General features: G+C 48.2%; 1 pseudogene; it reads left to right on the top strand.

The window, feature by feature from the left end:
- Positions 1–7779: 7779 nt before the first annotated feature.
- Positions 7780–8562, top strand: LOC136498630 (uncharacterized mitochondrial protein AtMg00860-like; annotated as a pseudogene).
- Positions 8563–11847: the final 3285 nt, after the last annotated feature.

The following is an 11847-nucleotide window of genomic DNA, read 5'->3' as shown; positions in this document are numbered from 1 at the left end:
AACTGGACGCTATGCACGATTAAGATTGATGCAAAACAGCCAACAAAAACATAACTCGTCGCTTAAGATGTAGATTAAATCAGTTTTAAATTAGCAAATAATGAGTTAAACAAGATGTAAGGCCGATCCAGATCAATCTCAATCGGGCATAATGATATTGATGTAATTAGATAAACATTGAAAGCAATCAGCAATATCGGTAACTTAATGAATCTACCAAAGACTGCCATGCTAAGGTAGAGCCGATAACTTGACCTTGATCTAATTCAAGCAGTGGGGTGTGAGGCAGAATCACACAGGCCATACTTGAATTAGACAAGAGTCGATAACTAGCCTATACCAGAGTCGCAGTGTGTAACAACCCAAAAATCTATACACCAAAAATACCAGCTACAAAATTTTTTCTCAAGAATCCCATGTGATGATGAGTGCCATGTATAGGAACCCAACCTAAGAGATGTATTAGGTTTAACCTAACCCTAGTCAACATATAAGCATGGCATGTCATTAGATAACTGAGTTTATTAATTTCCAACAAATATAATGTTGCATACATTGTTAAATTCAAAATGTGATTTGAATTTCCATTTGAGTTATGATTGCTAAACAACTCCAATAAAATAATAAACCATAAAGTTATTATTAAAACAAAATTCCCTAAACTCCAATGAACAAGTCACCTCAGTTGTGAAATCAAATTTCAAACCAAATTTGAATTCAAACAAATGGAAAAGAAATGAAAAATAGAAAAGGAAGAAGAGAAGAAGGCCTCCCAGCCAGCTGCTCGGCCCAACCTGCATGACCAGCAACTAGCCTAGCCAGCCACCGGCCAGCCCCGCCAACGCGCTGTAGCCAGCCAGCCGCTCGGCTCGCGCGGCCCAGCTTGTGGCCCAGCGTCGGCAAGCACTGCCGAGCCGCCGCTCGCCATGGCCAGCACCTTGGAAAGCTCTAGCCACCACCTTGACCCCATAGACGCAGTCGCCGTGGCCCGGGGAAGCTCTTCCCCTCCCCAATCGGACACCAGAGCCACCGCGGGGGCTCACCGCGAGCTCGCCGCCGGTAGGAGCACCGTCGCGGTAAGAAACAAGGGAACACCCCCCTCACCGGCCACCCATGCGTAGACTCGGTGCACGTGAGCCGAGCTAAGGAGAAGAGACGGTGGACTTGGTCCACCATGCGCCCTACTGTAGGACCATGGACCATGAGCGCTGGTCCACCATGAACCACACGGTGTGAGCCGCGCTGTGGATGAAGCCCAATAAGGGCTCATGGCTGTGACGTGGCAGCATCATAGCGTGCCACGTGTCTGGCCCAACCCAGCCCAGACCGGCCCAACCCGAACCCACCAGAGCCCAGTTCGGACCCAGCCCGTATTGACCGTTGACCGGTCAATGTTGACCGTTGACCTAGCCCCACATGTCAGCGACACAGTGTTGCTAGACCCACACGTCAGATGATGACGTCATGCTGGCGTCGCGATGACGTCACGCGGGACCCACATGGCAGAAGCTAGCACAGCCGAGGTCACGTCATGCTGACGTCACGCTGACATCAGCTGATGATGTCAGCAGCCTTGGCCCCACACGTCAGTGACCCTGACCATTGACCAAAGACGTTGACTGTTGACTTGTCGTTGACTTTCACCGGACCCACCTGTCAGTGACTCAATAGCCTCTGGCCCCACCTGTTGGTGAGCATGACGTTGATGATGTCATGATGACGTCATGCTGACATCAGCTAGACCCCACCTGTCAGCTCAGAACCATGATGCTGACATCTTGCTGATGTCAGCAAGCCACGTGGACCAACCATAGCGTGACACGTGTCAGCCTAGGATTAATTCAACCTTTTTCATTTTCAGAAATGGAATTAATCTTTGGAAATTCATAACTAATTCATACGACCTCAGAAAAATACGAAACTAGGACCAAAATTCATCTAAAATCGAGCTCTATGCAATGGACCCATGTTTGAGTGCATTTGGCCCTTTTGAATTTTCATTACATCTTTGTGCTATTCTATAGACGTCGCTAACGCGACTATAATGCGGTCGTTTGTAGACTCAGAGGAGAACCCGACGAACGAGGATCATGAGTACCGTGAGGAGTACAGAGATGACTACACTGAAGGTGCCACATCCCACCCAATCTCGTAGCACCTATTATGCATGGCTAATATAGAAATGCTAGCGCTTACTTTATTGTCATGATCACATTATAGTAGGACTTGCATGGTAGTATACTTTCTTGATGGCCTTTACCTTGACGCAACCTTACCCCTGCTCACCCTGCTGTTAGGCTAGTCACACGCTTGCTAATATATTTCATTGCTTACTACTTCTACTATGCTTGCACTATATGGAGGCGTGGTGGAAACTAGTGTTATCTGGACCATGGGGAGAGTGCTGCGTGTGTGACTTGGGTGCATGGAGGGTGAGGGTTGTGTTGACCAAGTTAGAGTATACGACGAGCCTGGGGCAAGTCTTGCCATGGGGTGCTACCTGGGCACCCCTAGAATGGATACCTGTGGCGGGTAAATGTTATATAAGGTGGCCCTGGGTGTGAACCTGTGATGGGAGGAGCCTAGGGAGGAGGTGCTGTGGTGGCACGGTAAATGGAAACCCTGATGAAGACATTCTGGCTTGGTCATCCATAAGGACTTACTAGTACTCAGATTCACCGGAAAGCCTTACGTACCACTCGCCCTATATGGTGCGGGACGGCCAAACTACTTGGTAGGATATTGCCACTACTGCTAGGTTGTTAGCGGACAGTGTAAGGAGGTACAGGGTGCGGAGGATTTCCCCCACACCCTTTCGAGACTTCATGGAGACCTTGTGGACCCGGCTCATGACTCACAGTTTTAGCCACCCCAGACTGGACTTGGGGTGTACTAGGGCTGAATGGTAGAGTGGCATTATCCTAGGCTAGCAAGCGGCCAGAATCAGCCTAGTTGACGACGGTCAGTGAGGAAGGCGGATCTTGTGGTTATGTAAAACCTCTGTAGAGTGTATGATTGATCGATCGATACATATGCCAACTTGTCGGCTATGGACCTTTTCTGGGTTTCGCTTAAACTAGATAGTGAGATGAGTCTTTCTTTTTCTCCCCCTGGGATAAGTGTTCGGACATAGCCAGGGGCTACGGGCCTTGAGACAGTGCCGAGAGGGAGTTGGCCTGTCAACTGAGCGATGGAATGAGTGTGGTATGGTGATGGTGTGGATATGGTGGTAAATCAATCCCAGGATCGAAACCTGGCTCTGGAATGGGAATGGGGTGGAATGGGTGAGAATGGTGTTAAAACTTGACCAACCATTATTATGAACTTGATATGCTAATACATTGGAAACCCTAGCTTTATAGGTTCCTTTTGATTATATCCAACTTGCATCCAATTTCCACAAAGCAATGCTCATGGGGTTGGGAGTGGCCAGTAAAAATCATACTGATAAATTTTGGCACATAGGTTCTGTTGAGGAGTATAGCTCTGAGGAGTTTGACGGTTGAGGGGTTCGATCCTACACTCGAGTTTGGCGATCTTATCTTCAAGCTGTTCTGAATGAATGCTACTTTTGATTCCACCAATGCGGCGATGTAATAAATTATGTAATTCCGCACTATTTGTACTCTGATATTATCGTTGTATGGATGTGATATTCGACTAGAATTTGGGTAATATGATCTACAATGGTCTTATTACACTTCAACTCTGTGGATTTCCCTTCACGGAAATCAGGGTTGTTTCAGTTGGTATCAGAGCCATACTTGACCTTAGGACAAAACCCTTAGAAATGGACGATAGAATAGGACGTGAACAACCCTTCTTTCAGTTATATACCGACCCTGCATTTACTTTTATGCAAGGCTTATCTATTATTGACCTGCTAACACCTGTCCCCTTAAAAAATGTAGATGGCAACGAACGTCGACTGGCCGCCACTAGGACCGCTACCTCTAGACCACGCCAAGCTTACCTTTGACCTACGTGAGCTCGGGGGTTTTGCATAGACCCTCTGCTGAGTTCTCGTCACGTTAGGTGTCCCCGATGAGCTTGTCAAGGTCACCTGCACCGGGAAGCCAGCTCAGGAAGGAGGAATCGAAGGACCGATTGTCACCTCAGTGGAGTTCCCAGCTAGCACTACCTTACCTTCTGTCCCAGCTTTCACCGAGTTGACTATAGAGGACACAGTCGAGGAGGGACTACGAGCTATCTCACACAAGGCACTTCATAGAGTGATGAGGGACCACTACGAGCACCTGAAGACGACAGAGTATTGTCTACTTCCCCAGGCCCTCGACCTCAGCCTTACCCTCAGTGAGCAGAGTTTCGCAGCAGGCAGAGTTATCCTTGCTGAGAAGGATAGATGCCTTCGTGTCTTAGCTATTCACCTACTGGAGCAAGATAGGTACGTGACCCAGCTGGAGCAGAGGAGACGTCAGGACCAGGCCCTCTGGTGGGAGTACCAGGAGCAAGACTCGTAGGGAGCACAGGAGTGAGCTAGTCTACTGGAGACAGTTGCCAAGCTGCAGGACGAGCTCAACCGTCGTGAGGAGGACCACAGAGCCAAGGTCGCTGACTTATAGGACAAAGCCACCAACCTAGGCAACAGGAACTACTACCTCAATAGCAAGGTCTTGGAGTTGTAGAGTGAGTTGGATGACAAGAAGGCTGAGATCAACCACAGGGGAGATAGAGAGAGATCCAAGGGGATTGATATGCTGAAGATCCAATCTCGGAACAAGACCCTGACTCAGGAGCTGGAGGAGTTCAGGAAGAAGGCTGTTCGCAACCAGGGTCACCTGATCGAGGCACTTAGGTAGACCGAGTACCTATAGGACAAGTGTGAGAGGACCTGGCAGGCTTGGCAGAAGTCTGACAGGACGCGCCTTAGGGAGATGAAGGGTATGTGGGATCAGCTACCCAAGGAGATTTGCAGCAAGACGAGGCCTAGGATGGAGGAGTCTGACAGGACGCGCCTTAGGGAGATGAAGGGTATGTGGGATCAGCTACCCAACTCGCCTCAACCTAGACGCCTGCCCTAACCTACCTAGAGCTAAGCCTACTGAGGAGCTTGCCGAGGCCCTAAAGTACGTGTCCCGACTTCACAAGTCTGACGAGGAGATCGAGATCGAGAACAGTCATATCCCAGCTGCGGTGTACGAGAGTAGATGACCCTGCGTAGTCATGGGTCATGTTAGTAGCTTCTGTAAGTTGTACCCCATGATGTACCCCTTATGAGATGTATTATGAGACACTTTGAGTAGAACGATTCTCGCATGTCTTCAAGTGTAGCTACTGGAGATGATGCTATGTAATAAAAACCATGTAATGAGTGTTTCGGATCTTATTGCCTCTTATGGATCTTATTGCTTCTTTGTAATGAGTGTTGGATAGTGTAAATGTTTTCTTTAAATCATCTAAATCATGTAATCATATTGAATTATAAGCACTTATGGCACAAGCACTAAACTCTCGATGATCCGTGATTGTAGATGCCGAACCGCCGTTCTAATCGCCTAATGAATCGAGGACGTGCGCCCACCCCTGAACCAGTTGAACCCAATGAGGGACATGGTGGCAATAACTGTGGTCGTGGTCATGGCCGTGGGCATCGAGGGATACCTTTACACCTAGAGAATACTCCGCCACCTGTTGAGGAGAACATTCATCCACCACCACCACCGAACCTGGCAGAAGTGATGGCATAGCAGACCCAGCTTCTTGCAGCTCTTGTTGAAGGAGCAAACCATCGCCAGGGAGGTCAGCAGAATGACTTCCAAAGGAAGCTAGAAGGATTCCTGAAGCTAAGGCCACCTACCTATGATGGCACCGACCCTGACCTGCTTGTAGCCGATGACTGGCTCAAGGAAATGGAGAAGAAGCTTGACCTCACTACTTTCATCGATGATGAGTGTGTTGGAGCTGCCACATACCAACTCACGAGTGCAGCACACGCCTGGTGGGATAGTTTCAGTGACTCCCATGAGGACCCTACCCACATCTCGTGGGATGAGTTCGCCGAAGCATTCACTGAGTATCATATTCCCAAGGGTATCATGGAGGCCAAAGCCGAGGAGTTCCGCAACATCAAGATGGGAAAAGACAGGGTGACTGAGTACACTACTCGTTTCACCAACCTTCTGCGCTATGCACCTTCTTATGTTGTGAACTCTAAGAAGGAGAAGACGTACAATTACCACAAGGGACTTAACCCGCACATCAAGCTAAAGTTTGGTGGTATTGAGAGCAACACATTGCGTGCTCTGGTGGATCGCTGCATCCAGATTGAGAAGGACCGTGCTGAAGCTAGAGAAGAGTACAGGGAGAGGAAGCATAAGCCTAAGGAGTCTCTCCGTGGTCGTGATCACAAGAGGTTCCATAGAGATGCACCATCCAAGGAAATGCTCACACCATAACAGGGATGACAACCCAGGATTGAGTAGGGGAAGTGGAGGCTACACCACCAAATACTCCCGCCCTGCTCAGGATTGTTACACCAGGGACCGTTATGCTCAGGACCGCAACACTCAGGATCGTTTCAACCATTCCCGCTCAGTGAATGAATGCCCAGCACAGAACTACTCTACACCAGGCACTAGAAACTGGAAGGCACCTGTGTCAACCCCTATAGGCGGTACGCCTTTCACCTGCTTTTCTTGTGGCCAACCAGGTCACAAAGCTGCTGAGTGCCCTCAGAACTCAGCTGCACAGAAGTCTCAGTTCAAGGGATCTGCTACCCGTGGACGTCTCAACCATTTGGATGCTGAGGAAGCACAGACTGCCCCTAATGTTGTGTACGGTATGTTTTTAGTTAATGGCTATACTGCATCAATTCTATTTGATTCTGGAGCAACTTGTTCATACATATCATCCAAGTTTGCACAAGAGCATGACCTGCCTATAACCCCACGTGAAAAGCCTATCATCACTAGCTCACCTTTAGGAGACCTAAAATGCACCCACATCTGTAAGGGAGTGAGTCTTACCATTGAGGGTCTTACCTTTAAAGCCAACCTAACCCTGTTACCTTCCACAAACCTAGATGTCATCTTAGGCATGGATTGGCTAACCATTCACCGAGGTATCATATCATGTTCACCTAGATACGTCCAAGTGACCCATCCATTAGGCCAAATTATTAGATGTGAACCCCAGTCTAGAAAGTCCACCTCTATCCTATGTGCCCTTAAAGCAAGTTTAGAATCACAAGAAGAGGAAAAGATAGTTCATGATGTGCCTATGGTCAGAGACTATCCCGATGTATTCCCTGAAGAATTACTAGGTATGCCACCAGACCGTGATGTAGAGTTCATCATTGATCTTTTGCTGGGAACAGGACCCATTGCCAAGAGACCATATCGCATGTCAGTAGATGAACTGGCTGAGCTCAAGAAACAGCTTGATGAGCTCATCTTGAAGGGATATATTAGACCTAGTGCTTCACCTTGGGGATCTCCTGTTCTGTTTGTTAAGAAGAAGGATGGCTCAGTGAGAATGTGCATTGATTACCGGAACTTGAATGCAGTCACCATCAAGAACAAGTATCCCCTGCCAAGGATTGATGATTTGCTTGATCAGCTTAGAGGTGCCAAGTATTTCTCCAAGATTGATCTTAGATCTGGATATCATCAGATGAAGATTCGAGAGAGTGACATACCGAAGACAGCCTTCGTGACTAGGTATGGATAGTTTGAGTTCACTGTGGTATCCTTTGGACTCACGAATGTTCCTGCATACTTCATGAACATGATGAATAAGGTTTTCATGGATGATCTGGATAAGTTTGTGGTAGTATTCATTGATGACATCCTTATCTATTCACCTACCGCTGAAGAACACGAACATCATCTAAGAACTATACTTGAGAAACTAGCCCAACATCAGCTCTACGCAAAGTTCAGCAAATGTGAGTTTTGGCTACAGGAAGTTGCCTTCCTCGGCCATGTACTATCAGCTGAAGGTGTTGCAGTTGACCCAGCTAAGATTGAGGCTGTGAAAGAATGGGAACAACCCCGTAATGTGACAAAAGTCAGAAGTTTCTTGGGATTGGCTAGATATTATCGCCGATTCATCGAGAACTTTTCCAAGATAGCCCGTCCGATGACTAACCTTCTAAAGAAGACTAAGGAGTTTGAATGGATGCCCAAGTGCGAGCAAAGCTTCCAAGAATTGAAACAGAGGCTTACCACAACCCCTGTGTTAGCATTGCTTGATATCAGCAAAGATTTCATGGTCTATTGTGATGCATCCCGCCAAGGACTTAGTTGCGTACTGATGCAAAATGGAAGAGTGATAGCATATGCGTCTCGATAGTTGAAAGAACATAAGAACCATTATCCAACTCATGATCTTGAGTTAGCCGCAGTTGTGCATGCCCTGAAGATCTGGAGGCACTACTTGATAGGTAACAAGTGTGATATCTATACCGATCACAAGAGCTTGAAGTACTTTTTCACTCAAGAAGACCTAAAAATGAGGCAACGCTGATGGCTAGAGTTGATCAAGGACTACGACTTGGAAATTCACTATCATCCAGGGAAAGCTAATGTAGTCGCAGATGCTCTCAGTCAAAAGAGTTACTGTCACACTTTGATCACTGAATCCATACCACCTGAGCTCAAGGAAGAGATTGATGATTTCCAACTGGAGATACTACCGCATGGTTTATTGAATGAGCTCTGCATATAGTATGATCTCATAGATCGCATCTGTCAAGCTCAGAAAAATTGTGAAGAGGTCGAATATCTTCATGGTCTGATGAAACTAGGCTACAAGACCAACCACCATAAAGATGAACAAGGAACCATTTGGTTCAAGGACCGAATCTATGTACCTTCTGATCCAGCCCTACAAGAGGAAATTCTATCAGAAGCCCATGATTCTAAGTACTATATCCACCCTAGAAATTCAAAGATGTATCAAGACTTGAAGAAACACTTTTGGTGGAAAGGCATGAAGATAGACATTGTAGGACATGTGGCATGATGTGACACCTGTAATAGAGTCAAGGCTGAACATCAAAGGCCTGCAGGATTGCTAAAGCCTCTTGACGTTCCCGAGTGGAAATGGGAGAGCATATCCATGGATTTCATAGTTGGATTGCCCCGTTCACAGAAAGGCAACGATTCCATATGGGTGATTGTTGATCGTTTAACCAAGATTGCTCACTTCGTACCAGTGAAGACCAAGACCAATGCAGAAAAATTAGCAGATCTATATATTGAGCATATTCTCAGACTGCCACAGAGCTCCCTCTAGTATTATATCTGATCATGGTCCTCAGTTTGTGTCCCGATTCTGGGAAGCTCTGCACATGTCTATTGGAACTAAACTTGATTTCAGTACCGCTTACCACCCACAGACAGATGGACAGACAGAACGAGTAAATCAGATCTTAGAAGACATGCTTCGCGCTAGTGTGCTGAACTATGGCTCTGATTGGGAGAAATGCTTACCCTATGCAGAGTTCTCTTACAACAACAGCTACCAAGCTAGTATCAAGATGTCGCCATTTGAAGCCCTATATGGCAGACCTTGTAAGACACCTTTGATGTGGTCTCAACCAGGTCAAAGATCATTCTTTGATTCCGCTAAGATTCAAGATGCCGAAGAAGGAGTTGCTCAAGTAAGAGAGAATTTGAGAATTGCTCAAAGTCGATACAAGAGCTATGCTGACAAAAGGAGAAGAAGACTTGAGTTTAATGTGGGAGACTTCGTCTATCTCAAGGTATCCCCGCTACGTGGGACTGTCAGATTCCATGTGAAAGGGAAGCTTGCCCCTAGATTTGTTGGCCCATACAAGATTTGCAAGAGAATTGGGAAGCTCGCCTACAAACTCGAGTTACCTGAAGAATTGACGGGTGTACATCCCGTATTCCATGTCTCACAGCTACGCAAGTGTTTGAGAGTGCCCGATGAAGTGATCCCAACTGATACACTTGACATTCAGGATACACTTGAGTATAGAGAACATCCTATCAAAATTCTAGGCAGAGATACTAAAGAAACCCGAAGCAAGATTATTCCTAGGTGCAAGATCCAATGGAGTAATCATACTGAGAAAAAAGCAACATGGGAGAAAGAGTCTGACCTCCGGCTACGATATCCTTACCTCTTTGAAGAGAACATTATGCTTTAATCTCAAGGACGAGATTCTGTTAAGGGGGTAGGACTGTAACAACCCAAAAATCTATACACCAAAAATACCAGCTACAAAATTTTTTCTTAAGAATCCCATGTGATGATGAGTGCCATGTATAGGAACCCAACCTAAGAGATGCATTAGGTTTAACCTAACCCCAGTCAATATATAAGCATGGCATGTCATTAGATAACTGAGTTTATTAATTTCCAACAAATATAATGTTGCATACATTGTTAAATTCAAAATGTGATTTGAATTTCCATTTGAGTTATGATTGCAAAACAACTCCAATAAAATAATAAACCATAAAGTTATTATTAAAACAAAATTCCCTAAACTCCAATGAACAAGTCACCTCAGTTGTGAAATCAAATTTCAAACCAAATTTGAATTCAAACAAATGGAAAAGAAATGAAAAATAGAAAAGGAAGAAGAGAAGAAGGCCTCCCAGCTAGCTGCTTGGCCCAACCTGCACGACCAGCAACCAGCCTAGCCAGCCACCGGCCAGCCCCGCCAACGCGCTGCAGCCAGCCAGCCGCTCGGCTCGCGCGGCCTAGCTTGAGGCCTAGCGTTGGCCGTGAACCCGTCAGCCTCGCTTGTGGTTGCTGCAACCTTGGCCCCGCGTGATAGCCGCACGTTGCCCATGCCCGCGCGTCTCCCCGTCTCCGCTTGCAGCCGCTGCCTGCTGGACCCCACACGTCAACGCTACTATGCTTCTTCCCCACACCACGCTCAAACCACCACATGATAGAGCTCCGACAGCAATGGCAGGGTGGGCCAGGGGTCATGCCTGGGGCATGGTCCTGTCTCCCCCTTGTGCCATGCCCACGCAACCCCACGCACACCATTGGATGCAAGCTCATGCCCCGATCGCCCTTGAATTCCCAACCGCCGATCACTGGGCTCGTCGATCCCTGCTCGGCTATAAGAGCCTCGGCCGAGAGCCCTAGCGCTCGTCCTGTCGCCCGCCACCACCTCGGTGGCCAACCTCAGCACACCCAAACCAAGAGAGAAGAGGGAGAAGGGGAAGAAGGGGGAAAGGGAAACGCCAAAGCCGCTACTGAGGAAGGACCGGGAGCACGCCAGAGTTCGGAGCACCACCACGGGTTGGCACTGCACAGCTTCCGGAGCTACACAGCCACAACTCGTCACGGCACCACTATCCTCTCTTCCACAGCACCCACGGTGAGCCCTCCTTCCGATCCCTCTGCTTGTCGTCGGACTCTGTCACACCGGCCATGGCGCTCCACACCAGGAGCGTGTAGGCCAAGGCCATCGCTGGCCGCTGGGAACACCCGCACCCATGCACACGTCTGTGACCACGCTGTGACCACCCCGCTGGAGCCCCATTGATCACCCGCGTGCCTCGCCGTTGTCTCCATGGCGCCGTGGCCGCCGGGAAATCCCTATCAGCCACATGGAAATGCCGAAGCCCCGCCTTGAGCCCTGGACACTTCACCGTGCCCCCACGGACTCGCAGTAGCCTATACCCGCTCAAGCCGAGCCACCTAGAAGGCCACCCGCGCGACCTCACCATCGGCAAGCACTGCCGAGCCACCGCTCACCGTGGCCAGCACCTTGGAAAGCTCTAGCCGCCACCTTGACCCCACAGACGCAGTCGCCATGGCCCAGGGAAGCTTTTCCCCTCCCCAATCGAACACCAGAGCCACCACGGGGGCTCACCGCGAGCTCGCCGCTGGCAG

The sequence above is a fragment of the Miscanthus floridulus genome, chromosome 12 (genome assembly GCF_019320115.1).
Source record: "Miscanthus floridulus cultivar M001 chromosome 12, ASM1932011v1, whole genome shotgun sequence".
Taxonomy (NCBI): Eukaryota; Viridiplantae; Streptophyta; class Magnoliopsida; order Poales; family Poaceae; genus Miscanthus; species Miscanthus floridulus.
This window is presented reverse-complemented; position numbering and strand designations above follow the sequence as displayed.